Source organism: Adiantum capillus-veneris, chromosome 12, assembly GCF_014529385.1.
Source record: "Adiantum capillus-veneris isolate H3 chromosome 12, ASM1452938v2, whole genome shotgun sequence".
Taxonomy (NCBI): domain Eukaryota; kingdom Viridiplantae; phylum Streptophyta; class Polypodiopsida; order Polypodiales; family Pteridaceae; genus Adiantum; species Adiantum capillus-veneris.
In genome coordinates this window covers 144,478,281-144,497,010 of record NC_140942.1, presented here as the reverse complement: position 1 = coordinate 144,497,010, position 18,730 = coordinate 144,478,281, and positions in this window count along the sequence as shown.

Here is an 18,730-nt window from a genome sequence, read left to right as displayed (position 1 = left end):
CCTTGCCTTGTGACGCTCAATGTTACCATCAGCCTTATGCTTGGTTTTATACACCCATTTGCAGCCAATAGCTTTCTTGCCACTTGGCAATGGCACCAACTCCCATGTGTCATTTGCTTCCAATGCAGCCATCTCTTCATTCATTGCATCATCCCAATGCACATTTCCAACTGCATCCTCAAAACATGTGGGCTCCACATCCTGTATCACCTTAGCCATGTAGGCTTGGTGATGCGCTAGATACCCATCATAAGTCAATTTCTGAACTGGATTTCTGACTCTATTAGATCTGCGCGGTCCTGGGTCACTCCTTTGCCCTCTAGCATCTTCTTGTACTTTCCTTACACCAGGTGTCCTGACAGCCGGAATTCCAAATTCCTCATCAAGACTTTGTTCAGAACCATCTGAATCCATGTCTACATGTGAAAAACCTGATGATGCATCAACCATAAAGGGAGGTTCATCAACCTTTTCCTTTCCTTTTCGTGATACATTCCCTATACCTGTTGGTGGAGTAACCTGCGTACGTAGTCTACCATTCCATGGTTTCTCAACAGAGCCACGAGAAGAGGACTCTTGTGGTCCACTCAAAACCTGTGACTGTGGCCTCACATTTTGTACAACCACATCATCTTTTACATCAGCCCCAATAGTGCCATGTGCATTACTGTACCAGCTGCTCATCTCATCAAAGACTACATCTCTGCTCACTCGTAATTCTCGTGTAGTAGGATTGTAGCACCTGTACCCCTTTTGTTCAAGGGAATATCCCACAAGAATACATTTCTCTGCTTTAGGATCCAATTTCCTACGCAACTCATCTGGTACATGCACGTAAGCTATGCAGCCAAACACTTTCAAGTGTGCCAAATCAGGCTTTGTACCTGTAAAATTTTCCTCAGGTGTTACATCATGCACCGTAGCTGTAGGTGTCCTGTTCATAATGTACACAGCTGTATTTACAGCTTCAGCCCAGAAATGATGAGGCATGTTCTTCTCGTTCATCAATGCACGTGCAACCTTTGCAATGTGCCTGTTTTTTCTTTTTGCGACCCCATTCTGCTGTGGAGTATATCTGCATGTAAACTGCCTGTGTATACCATGCATTCGCAGAAAATCTGAAAAATCATTGGAGAAGTACTCTCCCCCTCCATCTGACCTCAATGTCTTGATTTGCATATCTGTCTCCTTCTCAATCATGACTTTGAAGTCTTGAAAGTGACCAAACACTTCACTTTTGTTACGCATGAAGTAGACCCATACTTTCCTTGTATGGTCATCAATGAAAGAGACATAATACCTGCAACCATGTATACTTGCAGTATCGATTGGACCCCAAACATCTGTGTGCACCACCTCAAGTGGCTTTTTACATACATTGCGCTCATGTGGAAATGAGCCCTTTGACTGTTTTCCAAACTGGCATGCTGCACACACTTTATGCATACCATCCACCTTGAATTTGGGCAAACCTTACAATCTGTTTTGATTGCATGCTACGCAATCTCTGCTCATTGACATGGCCAATGCGTTTGTGCCAAATGTCAACATCAGCCACAACACCTGTGCCCTGTGCAAATAATGCAGCTTTTACCTCACGCATGTCTACATTCAGTGTAAACATTCTGCCCACACATTTGCCCTCTGTGATCAGCTTACAGCCATTCTGGAAATCTTCTACATAACAGCCATTTGGATTGAAGCGAACCTGCAAACCCTGCTCAACCATTTGTCCAACAGAAACAAGATTCTTTGTAATGTTTGGGACATGAAGTACATCTGCTAAGTACTTTGATTTCCCACTCTTCGTATTTAGAGGTATGTCCCCTACATGAGCAATGGGGTGAGCTGTGTCATCTCCTGTCTGCACATAGCCTGACACATCTGGTTCGCGCATATCTCTAAACCACTCTCCACGAGACGTCATGTGATTAGAGGCACCTGAATCCACATACCAAACATCATCTTGGGTGGAATTCTCTGCAGTCATTGTATTCATTACATGTTGCATAACAAACATGCGCTCGTTTTTGCTGTCATCTGCATCTCTGCTAGTAGATGCATAGTTGCCCTGTTCTCTCTTTCTACTTGCTTTTCCCTTTGGACAGTCACGTGACATGTGACCTCTTTCACCACAAGTCCAACATTCTCTACTATCTGGAGTATGTTGCTGCCTGCTTGATCCTGCACCACGACCTCTTTGACTCCCCCTGCCTTGAGACTGGTTTCCCCTGCCACTTGTATTGTTTTGATTTGATTGACCTTCCAGAAATTGGCCCTTGCAACCCCTTGGGCCTCGACCACGACCTCTACCTCTACCTCTGTTGGAGTTAGAATAGAAGGCCTGCTCAGAATTATTTCTGCCATGAGAAGAAGATGTGTCAAGGTTCTTCTCCTCAAGAATAAGCATAGAAATCAAATCTTGGAACACGGGGATGTCGTCTCTTGTATTCATGGAAGACCTAAAATGTACATACTCATCTCCTAGACCATCCAAGCATGCACGGACAATGTCATCGTCTTCCACTGAGACTTTAATAGATCCAAGAGCCTCAATAATGCTCTTGATCTTCAAAGCATAATCATTGATGGAGAGGTTGTTCCTCTTAACCTGATTTAGCTCTGACTTTAGTTGAAGCTTCCTGGCCTTGGTGTTCACCTCGAACACTCTGCCTAAGTTTTTCCATACAATGGCGGGGGTTTCAGCATCCTGTAGATAGCCCATCATGCCATCTGTGATGCTCATAGAAAGCCAATACATCACTTTGCTCTGGAATTGTTGCCAGTCCCTCAAAGCTTTCCTTTGTTATGCTGTAGCATTTGCCTCGGGAATCTCTGGTTCCTTTTCATTGTCTCCTTCTACATAGTCCCAATAACCTTTTCCTTTTAGGAAATTTGTTATTCTGAACTTCCATGCAGGGTAGTTATTTTTCTCAAGCTTCTCAGTAACAATCTGACTGAAACCGTCAGACATCTTGAAGCACTAAGACAAAATAGCTGCAATCTGCAAAAACCTGCAAATGTGCTGAACCTGCTATCGTGGTTCTTGTAACGCTTTCTACACTCAACGAGTGTCCACAATCAAGCGTACATACAACCACTGTACTTGTACAGTAAATCTCTATATACTGCACTTTGGAGACCTGTTCAGAAACTTGTGCGAAAAACTTGTGCATCTGGTCGTGGATTGCGAACGAAGGGATTGTGATGCTCTTGCTCTCTTAGCCTCTCTTTCCTGCACCAGGCTCTGATACCATGTAAAGAATGAGGATGCAAGAGAGCTACACAAGACAAGCACAAAGCACAAAGCACACAGAGATGGAAAGCTTCTTCTTCTTCTTCACAGAAAAGAGAATACAAAATGACTAAGTGCTAAAGCTGAAAAGTAGCACATATGTACATGCGGTCACTAAGTGTGAACTCGCTAGAAGCGTACTAGGCTGGCACTATAAGTGTAGTCCAGCTGTAGAATCACTGGCAGAGATCCTCCGTGTCGGTCACCTAACGCGCCAGTGAGTAAATGCCGTAAGCGGCCAAGACCCGTAGTGGATGCCAGCTCAAGGTGTAGAGCTCGACATCTCAACAGGGGTCACACACAAAGCGGGCGGTAGAGACCTATAAGTTGAGATGGCGGCCTAACGGCTAACCCGAAAGCAACAAGACTTCATCGGCAGCTTACCCTAGTCTAGGAGACCAGTCCTGGATAGCCAAAGGCAGTAGGAAACCATCAGGAAAAACCCTAATTCCCAGAAACCCGCAAGAGGCCACCAAATGGGAAATCCGCGAAACGGCGACCAAATGCTACCAAAATTCATGGGTAGGAGCATCTCGACATGCGCGACAAGTCTATATGACCTGCATGACCAAAAAGTGACCCGAAGCGGCAATAAACTTCAAAAACGGCATCAGACACACAAAGTGTCAAATTGCACTTGCGGCCAAAATCGTAAGTCCGTTTGCCACCAAACTTCACGAGCGGCTTTCCTAGACCATCAACAACCAAGTCCTATGGTGGTAGACCACCACAAATCATCAAAGGTATGTAAACGCAACCACGCGTGCTTCTAGAGCGACAAATTGCCAAATGGAGCTCCGGGGAAGCCAAAGTCGACAAAAACCATATGGCAAGGATCCCCAAGGGATCGGGAAGCTATGGAGACCAATATCAAGAAATTTCATCGCCAAAAAGCACTCCAAAAGTCAAAAAATGGCTCGAAGGCTCTGAAGTCCACACAGGGAGTGATACTCTATCCATTTGACATTTTTGTTGAAATTAGGCTCAAAAGGGACTTAGGGGGGCAAAGGGCTAGCACTAGGAGCACCAGCACTGAAAAAATCACCAGGAGACATCCTACGCGTAGGATGTCGTAAGGGCACTTTTTGGCACAAACTCCAACATTTTTATTATACACATGTTCTGAATGACATTTACAAGCCATACACCAAGTTTCAACACATTTGGACCAAGTTTGACCTCATATGCATGGAAAAACACAAAGTTAGGGCATAGAGGCAATAATGGGCCATTGACCTACCAAATCTTGTCCAAATCCCATGGAACTTGCACAGCAAATTCACCAACACATCAACAAACAATCTGTGTGGTCAGGGAGAAAAAATGATGAATTAGACATCCTACGCGTAGGATGTCTATTTGACCTTTTTGGCATGCAAGGGATGTTTTATCATTCCAGATCCAATCACCTCATCATCAGGAGCCCATATATCAAGTTTGAAGCCATGCTAATCACTTTTGACCCCCAACACCCTCAAGATACACTTTTTTGAGCCCAAAAACACCTCACACAGCCTTACAAGCATCAAATCTTGTCCAAATTCAAATCCAAGAATATGGCCATGTTCCATAGGCCAAGGACAACCCACAGAACAAGGTTCATGTCATTTTGATGAAAAAGACATCCTACGCGTAGGATGTCTCCAGCATAAATTTAGCCTTCTGTGCAACGAATGACATCATGGGAGCCAATACCATGGTGCAATGAGCCCATATACCAATTTTCAACCCATTTGGACATCAATTGCTACCTATGATGGACATTCTACCCAAATTGTGACCTAAAGCCTGAATCAGCCAAAAAATCCACTTTTTGATATCCAAATCCAAATCCAAGCATATAGCCATGTTCCCTGAGCCTTACACTACCTGCATGTCAAGTATTAACCAATTCTGATGAAAAAGACATCCTACGCATAGGATGTCTAGATGGAATTTTTTTGCCAGATTTGCACTATGAGCACATGCACAGCTTCACAAGTTCCTTTTACGATTTATTTTCAATTTTCAAGTCATTTGGATAAGTAAAACTCAGTTTTGCAGCTAATATGGAAGAAACGCTAACTTCGGACTACTGAGTGCAACAGGATCTATGGCAGCCTCGAAGTCACCGACAAAGAAGAAAAGAATGACCATTAAGGATTATCTGGACGAAGTGGAACCCTTTATCATTCCAGAAGGAACACTAAAGCCCACCAGCACCTGGATACAAGAGGATCTGTTAGAGTCTAATGACCTAAAAATCTACCAAGGAGTGTTCAAAGATAATGAAGGCAATGTAATAGAGCTACCAATGCTACCGAGAGAACTCAATGAGTTTGTACAAAGCAAAATGGCCGGCTACTTGGAGAAAATTGACCTCCACAACTACTTCGAAGCAATACCGGCATGCGTGGACATCAAAAGAGTCTGGGAGTTTGTAACAAGAATCAAAGAGGATGGAGTGGCCAAGGTAACAGATTTACAAGGCAGACCAGATATAGAGATAATAATCACTGAGCGGGTTGTAGCCCATGCACTAGACCTCTCCAATGAGAGAGACAGTGCAACAAAAAGAAGGGATGAAGTCAAGGTGTACAAAGAGAAAAAGGAAAATTACACCTTTGAAGACATTGCCAACCCAAAGGTGGCAATCATGAGCCAGTTGTACAACCAGTACTTCCACATGTGCACGAAGAGGCCACAGAAGCACAAGATGCCACCAGGTGCAATTGCCACAACGTTTACTTGGGCAATGAAAAAAGGCACCCTAAAGATAATCAACTATGCGGCATACATACATGACAACTTAGTAAAGATGGGCAACAAAAATCCAACCTACATAGTGCCAGGAGAACTGATCACCAAGGTGGTATATGGGGCACTACACGCTAAAGGAAGGTGGCTTGACCCCCCATCGCAGAATGATTGGCTAAGAGTAAAAGAAGACAAGGAAGATGAGCCGCAAAGGGCACCAAGGGTGGCTAGGAGGTTGACAAGACGGCTAGAGACAGTTGAAGAGGAGCAACCTGAGCAGAAGAAAGGAAAGAAAGAGTTTGCTCAAGTGCCGGCCAAAGAGACAAGGTCACAAAAAGCAGCAAGACTAGAGAGGCTGATGGAGAGTTTCCGAGCAGAGAGAGCCCTCAAGGGTGATTTAAACGAACTCTGGAATCCATCTCTCTAGTCTATGTCCGGGTCATCCAGAAGAGTGCAAAGGGACCGCTTTGAAAATTATATCAAAAATTTTGAGATTCTTGATGCTGCAGCAGAAAACATCCCCCATGTCCCTTTCACAGAGGAGGAAGTAGAGCAGATAAGGCAGAAACTGCTAGATGAACAAGAAGGCCAAGAAAGAGAAAGAAAAACAAAAGCAAACAAGGAATTAAAGGGCAAACCTGCAACTTTACCAGCCAGTCCTAAACCCAGACCATCGCCCTCACCACCTCCTAGTAGCCCTCCACAGGAAGACAAGGAGGCTAAGGACAAACAAGAAGAAAGGCAAGCAGAGGAGCAAGAGCAAAGGCAAGAACCTGAGCGAAAAGAAGAGGCCAAGCCTGAATCTCAGCAAAATGGATTAGATAAGGCCTATTATGCATTTTTGGACCTGCTAGCTGCAGGCTATACGAAGGAAGAAGCCGCCACAGTCGCATTCGACTTGGCGAGGACAGGGCCTAAAGAACAGATGCAAGGCATTCAGCTAGTGGAGCTAAAAGAAATTGCTACAGACACTGTAGACCTGCACCCGCCCTCGAATGACTGGGACGTGGTGATGACAAAGCTAGCCGGATTGAGGGCACAATCCATGGCTTCCGAGAAAGAAATGACAACTCTTAAATCCACTGAAGAACATATAAAAAAGGAAGTAGATTCTCTGCAGGCACAAAGCCAAAGGCAAAAAGAGAGAGAAGATGACCTGCAGGCCAGCTTGGCAACGGCTCTACAAAATTGCCAAGCAATGGAAGAAGTAAATCAGGAAGCAGTAAAAAGAATACAAGCAGCTGAAGAAGAGTGTCAGCAGCTCAGTAAGTCGTTGCGAGATGCCGAAAGAGAAAGAGATAATCTGACACTACAGCTGGCCGAAGAATGGAAAGAAGTAGAGGCCATGAGGAATGCCAAGGAAAAAGCAGAGATAGAACAAGAAGCAAGCTTGGATGAAGTCCTTGAGCTCAAGGACCCATTAAAAGTCAAAGATCAAACCATCCAGAGGCTGCGATCATCACCTGCTAGAGTCAGAGCTACGAGCTCGACTCAAATCATTTCCGAGAGTCAACTATATGAAGAGCAAATGCAGGAACTTCAGAAGGAGCTGACTCTGGAGAAAAAGCAGAGATTGATGATGGCTGAGGGTTCTATAGTAATGCAAACAAGAATGGAGGAGGGCCAAAAAGCCCTGCAAGAAGAAGTGGAGAGCATAAAGATAAAGCTCAAGGAGGCGGAAAGAGTAAACGCTGAACTTAATGACCTCCTCGTGACTATGGGCGGAGAAGCTGAAGTGGAAAAGCAAACACTCCTCAGGCAAATTGAGGAGTTGAAAGGCCAGCAAGGAGGTGAGGCAGAAAGTTCAGGGCCAGCCGCCAATGAGGGCATCGACCTTGAAAATGTGGCAGATCCTGTGGACACAAACATGCAAGAGGAAAGCATAGTAGGATCCTCTCCAGAGCCACAGGATCTAACACAAGAAGAGGAGGAAAAATTGCGTAAGGCAATAGAGGAAGAGCTCAGAGAAACCATGAAGGAAGCCTTGGAGTGGGAGCAAAGGGTCTTCAAATCTATGACCATCCAGAAGATCGACGCCAGCAATCTCAGGAACAAGTGGCTTCAACCCTCTCTCCCATATCCATTGTTGAAATATGAGGCAGCTACAATAAACAAGCGGATCAGAGAAGAGCCAACGGTACCTCTCTACAATGCAGACACCTCGAAGGCAGAAGGAGTTAAGCTTATAGTGGATTCTCAACCAAAGTGGAGGAAGGCTTGGCTTACAAAGTACCCACAATACCTAATCCACGTGGTAGAGGCACCTAAAGATATCAGAGACAACCTCAGCTTTTGTCCTCTACCAAGGGTTAGGATGTGGAAGGCACAGGAAATTTTGCAAAGAAGCTAACCCACTTGGCTGAACTACCCAAAGCTGCCGGGCGTGCAGGCACGTGAGAGAATAAGTGTCCAATACATGGTGAAAACCCTAACGGGCGCCATAAAGTTGTTCACTGGCTCACCTGACCTTACATGCATTATGATGAGAAAAATTTGCAGAACCATCTTAGCAGTATTCGAGACCTTCAAGCCAGGCCAGGTGACCGACAACATATTCTTCTTCTAGGATACATACAGATACGCCTATGATCTGTCAGGTCAGCCTTCCAAGGAGGTGATACATGCGCTGTATCAAAGAATCATGTTCTACCATCCTATCACCTCCAGGCTTTTGAAGAAGCATTCTATACGGGGTTCTTCACCATGAATACAAACATATTTGACCCCACAATGCTGAACCTACATGCCAGGTACGAATCACTGCTAAAGATGCGGGAAACGATAAGATGAAGCAGCAGATCAAGGCCATGTCGGGGACGACATGGTCAAGGAGGGGGGGAGTGTCTGAAGCTGGACACACCCCACGGCAGTAACTACTCGGAGGACTCTTATTTTTTGTAATTATTCATTCATTGAGGAAGACCGGATTTTTCACCTTGTAATTATTGGGACTTACAGAAGTTTCCAGATTGTATCCCAGTTTTGATAGTTAGATTGAGTAGATGGTTGATTTTGGAACTTTAGGGTTGAGAAATTGTAAGCTATATATACCACTTTTTGACCTTAATGAAAAAAACCTTTTTGTCATTTTAAAAACAAGTTTGAAGTCTGTGAGTGGGCGTACTGTGTACGAGAGAGAGAGTGCGAGCTTCATCTTGACACTACGTGTGCTCTGGTGGTCGGAATTGAGTGCGGCAAAGTGCAGCGTGTTGCCCCTGACGAGAGCTACGCGCCGATACCTACATTGCACGCGTACGGTCCAGTCTTGCGAGCTCCTTCTATGAGCTTCATCGGGTGTTTGGGTGAGTATATGTTGTCCGATTTTGCATTGTAGCATATCCACGTGTTCACATTGAGTAGAACTACACATTAGGCACTTTAGATTTTGGAAACGAAGACCTGCAGATCTCGGCCAGACATCCTACGTGTTTCTGCACCGGGTGTTTTGGGTCGGGATTTTGATTCATAGACCTTAGGGAGAGTGACCTATTGGTATTAGTAGGGTCTCCTTCAAGTTCTATGGTGTATCAAGATTGTTTGATGGGTGTTCGGCTCTAGAAAGCGTTGTAGGAAGTTTCCTCTTATGCACTTTTGAAGGCTGTGACTTAGACAATTGGTAGAGACCTCTGTAGGAATTAGTTAGGAGTTGGTCGAGTGTAGGTTGACACCTTATGCTTGCTTCCACGTGCCTTCGGGTTGAGCTTCGTCCTTAGCTGAAATTACATGTTAGGTGAGGTCTCGCTGTGCTGACGTCCGTCGCGGCGTATCCGTCCAACACCTTTGATTCTAAGGAACTCTTCAAAACATGTTGCATGTGAAATCTTACTAAAATGAAAAGAATTTTTGATTTCTGTATAGGTTCAACAATGGATGCCAATGCAATACAAGGGCACCAAGGCGAGAAGCCTTCCTTGTTGGAGCTTTGTCTCATTGCAATTATGGGAAACCAAAGGTTGTAGCTTTGAAAATATAGGGCACTAGTGCTTTAGCACTATTAGATTGTGGGAACCAGTGCTGTAAGTAGCGGGTTTGATGGCCAATGGTTGAGCATTGATGGTGAGATACATCCATTAGTGCCATGGGAATCTCGGGCTGTGAGCAGAAAGTAAATTCCATGCATTGATGTAGAGCTTGATAGTGCTTGTTGTGGATAGGGTGCTTGTTTTCTAGTCAAGATTAGTATGAGCCTCAACATGGTAGAGAAATTGAGAAAACTGGACACAAAAAGAAGCTATGGTGATGGGGCAAGACGATGCGGTTGTGGAGGTGGCTGGAGATGGTGCAATGGGAATTCCTAGCCTCGCAAAGTTGATACACATGAGCTTGAGGTTTGATAAACCTTTTTTGGACTCCTCCCACAAGATAAAGAGCATTGGCATGGTGGTTAAGGTTTGTGGCTCACTCAATGAACTTCATAGGGCTCAAAACTTTTGGAGCTGCCATTAACGTTCTTTTTTTGTAGTGAATTATTTCTACCCATAACCTTAGCAAAAGGATTGCTTGAGCTCGAGACCTTTGGATCAAACAATTTTTAAATGGCTAGCTAGCCATGTGAGCTTTGGAATTTCTTGCATAAGTTGCTAAAAAATATACAATATATGTTAAATCAAAAGGGGCTCACAAAACACTCACACTTATATTTAGGGGCGGATTGCTCTAATTCATCAGAAGAGTTATGTTTCTTTTTCCTAGCTTGGGCTCTAGTGATCACCTTAATTGGAACAATAGGTTCACTTTTCGAAGGTCTATCTAGGTATCACTTGGACTACATTCACCATTAGGAAAAATATGAACCCTCTAGGGGCCCTTTGGGATTAAGGTTAATTAGAGGCAAGCCAATGAAAAGAGGGTGGTGGACACACTCTATGCCCTCAAAAATGTAGGGGGACAAAGTAGTCTTACACTTCTTAAATGGGCTCTTACCTAGTGAGAAGGTGGGGTGGGGGGGGGGGGGGGGGGGGTTGGGTGGGCCATATGGAACCTCCAACTTCCCTCCTTTTTGATCCGGTTTTGAAAAAATCCCAAAAATTTGAATTTTTTCAAAATTTTCAAAACTCAAATTTCATCTTCTTAAAACCCCCCTCAAACTACTTTATGGTCAAAAAAGAATTTTTTGACCTCAAAAAGTCAAAACGTGCACCCAAAAACCCTAAAATTCAATTTTTTCAAAAAACTTTTGAAAACTCTTTTTTTGCTATCCAGAGCTCCCCCAAAAGTAATTCTTAGGCAAAAAGTGTTTTTCTCTCTCTAGAACCCCCCTTTTCCAACCCCTCCTTGGTTGCAACCATCACACTCATCCTCTACTCCAACACACTCTCTCTCTCTACACCATCTCCATTACTGCAGCAAGGAAGCTCCTCTCTCCTCCCCTACCACCTTCCATCGCCACACCAAGCAAAGGTTATCCACCTTTTCCTCCCATTGCCACACCAAGCAAGGGTTATCCACCTTCTCCTCCCATTGCCACAAGGGTTATCCACCTTCTCATATCACTTTATCCTCTGTACATTGTAGCAACAAGCAAGGTCCTTCTCCTCCTCCTAGTTTTCTTTGCTCAACCATGGTCAACTCTACTTCGCAAAGGCGGCCAAAGGATGAGGTCACAACACTTGCATGCCACAACACTAGAGGTGTAGATGATGAGTGGGTGCCACAAGAGTTCACCAAAGGTGCTTGGGTATACATGCAACCATCTGCTATTGGCCCTCATCGTGTGCGGAATCGTGCAAACTTGGATCTTCATTGGAAAGGAAAGCTCCTTGGCTTCAAGAACCGCAAAGACAAGGGGACCGTAGCCATTGTGCAACATGTTTTCTCAATGTCAACCATGCATTTGCAACAACCACCTCGATTTCCAACACATTGTAAGTACATGTTTTGAGAATACAAAGCTAAGTGTGAAATCCAGTGTAATGTTATTATGGATTCATACTTAAGATTTGTCATGCATTTATAGTCATATTTCCATCCACGTTGGTGGAGGAGCAACCACCAACGTTGCCGGTGCCAGATTTGTGGTCGGTAGCATCTTTCAAGCAAAAGATGATAATGGATGTCCAAAACTCTTTGAAATACTCTAAAGCTTCTAGGTCTGTGAGCTTGAGTTGGTGTTTGCCTATTCATTGTTTTGTGCACATTTTTAAAGAGTTTGGATTTGTGGAGACTACCACAATGCTTGTATGTAAAGATGCGCATTACGAGGAATTAGGAAGGCTTTTAGAAGAGGACTGGGGTTTTGTGGAGGGCATGCACAACGGGGACCGGTACCGTTGTAAGGTTGGAGCTTCAGGTATTGGAATGCGCTATTTGAAATCCCGCACCTCCTTGTATATACGATTTCACGATGATCGTTGGATGTGCAAGCTTGGAGTGTGGACTCCCTTACAGAGTGTAGACGGCGCTATTGCAAGCTTTGACATTGCAGTGAAGATGCCCAACGATGCTTTGGAGGCAGTCCAAGTGAACAAGCATTGGACTCTCAGTAATGTTCAAGAACATTTGGTTATTATGGGTTTTGAGGCCCTTCAACAAGCACAATTTCGTTACAAGGTCACAAGGTGAGAATCCTTCGACCACATTTTCAATACATCATGGTTTGTCAATCACTAGATGCTTATTGTAATGAATGTCCGCAGATTGAGAAGAGAATGGAAGACAAACTGAAGGTCAAGGAGGACTGGGGGATGGATGGAACTATGCTATCGATCTTATAACTTTGTAACTCTTGCAATTTTCAAACTGATCCCCGCTGTAATCAACATGATTTGCTTCGGCAAATCATGCCTTTGAATATAATTTTTTGCATTGGGATGAGAAATCATTTTTTGTGAAAGTGCCTTTTTTTTTAATGTCTTAAAAAAAGGGTCCATTATAAAAGGGGGGCCATCTAACTCATTCACTATTTTCACTTTTGCAACTCTTGAGCTCCTTCACTCTCTGTCTACACCCCAGGCTAGACATGGATGCTTCCACAGCCTCTGCATCTGCAGTCACATCCATCCCTTTGTCACGCTTCATCCACTTCCTCGAGGACACCAAATACAAAGGGAAGTTGGACCTCCACACCTTTTTTACTCGTCTCCCTGACCTTGATGCCACAGTTGCCCTTCACATGGATGCATTTGCCGAGATTTTTGCGTTCATGGAGGAGCACATCATAAAATATTATGTATCTATCCCCCCACATGTAGGGATCTGGGTGCCTTGCGATCTTTTGCGCTATATACACAAAGGTGATCGCCCATTCTCCAAGCGGTTGCAACGATTCCAAGAAATTGCAACCAATGCAGGCCATTACTTGGACGAGCAAGCCCCAGGGGTGTCAGCGCTCAAGAAGCGAAAGTTGGGGGTGGAGTACCTTTCTCGGCTCGCAACATTTATCTTCTTGGTGAGCGAGGAACTTGATTTGGAGGAGCTTCACTTACCACACCTTCAGGTTGGGTCCTTTATCAAGGACACCAAGGAGCAGCAGGTTATCCCCATGAACCCTGCAGCAGAAGGAAAGGCACATTGGCTCGAGTACCCTAGGGGTCTTGAGGAACTGGTTGAGAAATCCATAGTTGAGGCTGGCCCTAGTGACACTCCAGTGCCACTACCACTGACGGATGTGGCTATCCCAGAGGTAGAAATCAGCCGCTTCTCCTCAGTGTTAGTGGATGGGGAGGAGTATGTGTTCCTACATGATTTGGAGAAAGCATTTTGGCTACGCATGGATGAATGCTTGAGCGTGCTATGCAACAGCACCAAATGTCCCTTAGACAATACGCCAGATGCCCTAGAAAGCAAGCTCTTGCCAGATGGGGACTCTGTTGCTGACACTATGGCAGTTGTATGTGCGGAGGTCCTCGCAGCAGAGCAGTTGCACGTGGCTGATGAAGAATTCCAAGCCACGCAAGCCAAGGTTGAGGCTGCTAGGATGCCTATGCCATTATGCAACCTCCCATCTGATGATCCAAAGGTCGTATCTGTGGTGCATGGGAGCATTGACTTGGATGCAAAGGGCAACAGGGAGGAGGACGACAAGGAGCAGGAGGTAAACTGTATCCTAAATTTCATGTTACTATTTTATCCTTCATTGTCTTTTTTCTCAACCTTCATCCGTTTATGACAGGATGTCGTGGAGGTTGATGATTTTGCTGCAAGGACGGGTGGCAAGCGGACGGGCTGTGGACCTCAAGCTTCCCTTGCGCATTACCTAGGACAACTCCCCCCTGGCGATGTGGCCATTATCCATAATGAATTTACTCCCCAAGTCCATTTTATGACTTGGTCATTAAAAGCTTTGAGCAAGTTTTTGTGTTTGAGCACCATTGCTCAAACTGCGCATCAAGTGTTCCTAGTGCGTAAATCCCTTGTATGCACAATGTTTGGCACTGGCTTTTGTAGTAAAGTGCTTGCCCAGATACGAATACATGCTTCCATTGGCTCAACTGACCCAAAGGCCATAGCGCACTCCCTCTTGACTGGGGAGTTGCTTTACGCGCAAAATAGGTTCCAGGAAATGGTCAAAAAAATTATGAACTCCTCAGATACATGATGTAAAATCACCGTTTTGGAAGTAATAAAAAATATTTGAAATTGTCTCTCTATCTTGAAAATTCTTTTGAATGTGATTTGTCAATCTTGAAAATTGTTTCAATTGGTGATATGAAAATTGTTTTGATAAGTGACTTTGTAATTTCAAGTTCTGTATGTAGTTTCAGTCAATTTCAGTAAATTTAGGTATTTTATGTTCCCTAGGGGGTAGATAAGCCTACCAAGGGCCAAAAAAAGTTTGGCCACAAGGGCGCGCAAATGGCCCATCCATCAGTTTTGGATGGGCCATTTGCGCGCCCTTGTGGCCAGGCTTTATTTTGCCCCTTTTAGGCTTATCTACCCCCTAGGATACTTACAAAGCACAAATTTATTGAAATGAATTGGTTTTGCATCATTAATTTAGATGCACCCTTTCTATGGCAATTCCAGCATATGTTCACACTCAAGGCCACTAGAAAAGGTGAAATCAATTATGAAATGAAGTTTCCAGCACACACTCACCTGCTTTAGCTCTACCTAGTACACCCCTGCACCAAAAAGTCCAATTACATTGGACATTTGAAAAATCCAAATTAATGTTGCATAGACACTTGGTTTCACAATATGTTATTTTTTATTATATCCTATAGGGAATTCAAAGCTTGAAATGGCCAAAAAAGGGTGTCCACAAGGATCCATGTAAAATAATGTTGCAAAACCAATAGGTTTTAGTAAAGCTGTGCTTTTTAAGTACCCTTGGGGGTAGATAAGCCTACAAGGGGCAAAAAAAGCCTGGCCACAAGGGCGCGCAAATGGCCCATCCAAAACTGATGGATGGGCCATTTGCGCACCCTTGTGGCCAGGCTTTTTATTGCCCCTTATAGGCTTATCTATCCCCAAGGGTGCTTAAAAAGCACAAATTTACTGAAATTGACTGAAATTACATACAGAACTTGAAATTACAAAGTCATTTCATTACAAAGATAGTAGACACAGTAGACACAATTGTTGATCATATTGTCATTGGAAAGTTCAATCATTACAAAGATAAGGGTGTGCAATACAAAAAGAGGGGTAACTTCGGCTATTGCTCAAAGTCTCATCGCAGTCGATGTACAAGCTGCATATCTTTTGGTTGTATTGTCACTCGCTTTGCATGTATGGCGCATAGGTTGGTATCTTCCAACACCGAAATGATGTGGGCCTCTGCATCTTCTTGAATAGCCTCAAGCGCTATTGCTTGCATTCTATACTGATTTCCATAGCTTTGAAGCACCTCCTTCACAGTGCGAGCAAAGGGGGCGCGTCGAATCAAAAGCTCCGTCGTCTTCTGGTAGTGGCAGATTTCTACAAATGCCCTTGCTATTTTTCGGCGCCGCAGCGGTTGTCTTGGGGGCACTTGCACATTTCCTGGCGGGCGGCAATTAGGCTTTTTGAAAAACTTAGACTTGCGCCTGTTTACATGCTAAGGGGCTGGTTCTGCAGCCTCTTCTAATTCTTCCTCTTCCCTTGGCTGCCGATCTTGTTGTGTGGGGAGAGCTCCCTGGCCTCCACGCAATGTCTTCCCCCCAACGGCCACCTGGTGTGTGTGCGGTATTTTTTCTCGCAGCCATGATGGCTCACTCTCTCATTCAGTGTCTGTATGGACCACCCGAGTCCTGGATGGTCCTGCTTGTGATTGGTGGCGCGATGGATGCTCCCTATCGGACTCTGTTGTTTGCTGGCCCTCTTCCTCTCTCCAACGCAGGGCACGTTGCTTCATTCTCCTTCTAGGTGTTATATCTTGAGGAGGTGGAGATTCAACAGTCCTCAATGAATCTCATGCCCTACCACTGATGGACGCAAAGCGGACCCCGAACCCCGACGGCCTCTAAAGCGCCGGGGGCCGAATGGCTCGCCTCAAGCCTGCCACGGTAAAGCAAACAGGGGGCACCACAGCGGCTAGGACGCAAAGCCCACGATGATATGAACACCGTAAGTCTACATAGAGAGAGAGAGAGAGAGAGAGAGAGAGAGAGAGAGAGAGAGAGAGAGAGAGAGAGAGAGAGAGAGAGAGAGAGAGAGAGAGAGAGAGAGAGAATACTCGCAATTGATGAAAACAACCTCGGGGGTGTGAGGGTGAATTATTTCAGCAATATGTACAAGGTGGCATTCCGTGGTGGTATAGAGGTAGGGGAAAGAGATGGTGCAACCTACTTGGTGCGTTCTCTAGGGCGACTCAATGACTGTGAATGTTCATTGCCAAGAGCGTGCATACGTGTGTGCATCAACCATTGGAGTCGAGAGATGGGTGTGGTTCCCTTCGCATGGTGCAATTCCAAGGCAAAACCAACACACAAGACCCTAAACCCTCTCCCCGTGATGGTGATGGTGTCAATCCCTCCTACTACACTCTACCCAATGCTTGGTTCCACATAAGTTGCCCCCCCCAGATAGTGACCTCTCAGTGCCAATTTATAGGTGTTGGCTGCTTGGATTATGGTAATCCGAGTGTGGTTAGGGTAATCTTAATCGTGGAGACAAAGCAAGTGGTGGGCCCGATATGGTTGACCCTTGCTTTGTTTTGGGGAAGGTTATTAAAAGATGGGAATCTCTAGGTGGGCTTTTGTCACCATCACCTAGAGAGAGGATATTTACAAAAGGGAAATTTACAATGGCTTGGATGAAAACTGAAGATAATGGTAAAATAACCTAAAATTACTGGGATGGCCTCGAGGTTGCGTGTTGCCGGTGAATGGCGAGCTGCCGGTGCGTTGGTGTCGAGCGTACTTCTTTTCGGAGTCGGCCGGGGCATGCCTTCGACGCATTTTCTGTTTTTGTCGTTGGCGGCGCGTGCTTTGGATCCTTCTGCTTTCGTTTGTCGATGTCGTAGGCGTTTATGCATGTGTGTATGTATGTATGTGAGTGTGGGAGCATATATGTGTATTTGCGGGTGAGTGCGTATATGTATATGTATGTGGGAACACGGGAAGGGGGGGGAGTTCTATAATGTATATATATATATAATATAATTTATATTTTTTTTCTGTGGAGGATGACGGAATGCTGCGCATGGCGGAAGGAGAGGAGGGGGTAGGATTGGGGTGTGTGTGTGTGTGTGGGTGAGTGTGTGTGTGTGTGTTTTCTGCTGCCGCAAGGCGTGTGTGTGTGTGTGCTTGGGCTGCTGACTGCGCGTGAGGGTGTGGGTGTGTGTGTTTGTTGCGTATGCGGCGCCCGAGAGAGTGTGTGTGTGTGTGAGTGTGTGTGCTGCAGCGCATGGGAGATAGAGGAGACTTGCGCGCTAGCGGCATCCGGATGGAGGGAGAGAGACTCGCGCGCTGGCGTGCCGTGAGAGGGAGAGTGAGGGAGAGGGGGAGGGGAGAGGGGTGAGGGGATAAGAGGTAGAAAGAGGGTGTGAGGGAGAGTGAGGGGAAGAGGGGGTATGGCGGGGCATGGGTTTGTGTGGGTGAGAGGGAGAGGGGGAGGGTGGTGTTGTCTTGCATGGGCTTAAGGACGAAGGAAAACTAAGTCGATGGGGGGGGGGGGGGGGGGGGGGGGGGGGGGGAATATATCCGCGGGCTGGGGGGGGGGAATGAGGCCGAGGGGTGGGGGGAATGAGCCAAAGGAGGCTGAGGAGAGCGGGTGGGGAATGGGTTAAGGGGTCGGGGGAGGGAATATTGGCGGGCCGAAGAGGGGGGGGGGGGGGGGGGGTAGGATAGGGTAGAGGGTAAAGAGTAATGGGAGAGGGGGGGGTGAGGGTGAGTGTAAGAGTGAGGGGGGGGGGGGGGGGGGGTCTCATGCGGCTCACACCGAGGGAGCACGAGAGAGTGGTTGGGGGGGGGGGGGGGGGGGGGGGAATATTAGGGAAGGGGGTATGTAAGGAAAATGGGGGGGAGAGAGTGCGAGGGTTTTATCAGATGCCTGTAGGGCGAGAGGGGAAAAATGAGTTACGGTGGGGGGTACTGAGAGTGGGGGGGGGGGGGGGGGGGGGGTGAAATTATTATTTTTTCTTTTTTCTTTGATTTTCCGAAAGTCGGCTATCATTAGCCCTCTCTCTTTTGGCTAGAGGCATTCATGCTTCTAGCCCTTCTTCAGTTTCTTCAGCTGTAGAGTTAGAGGGTTTTCCCTCTTCTGGAATGTCTAGCATGAATTCTGGGTCAAAGCTAAGAAAGTACCTCTTCAGTCTCCATCCATTGACTCTAGTCT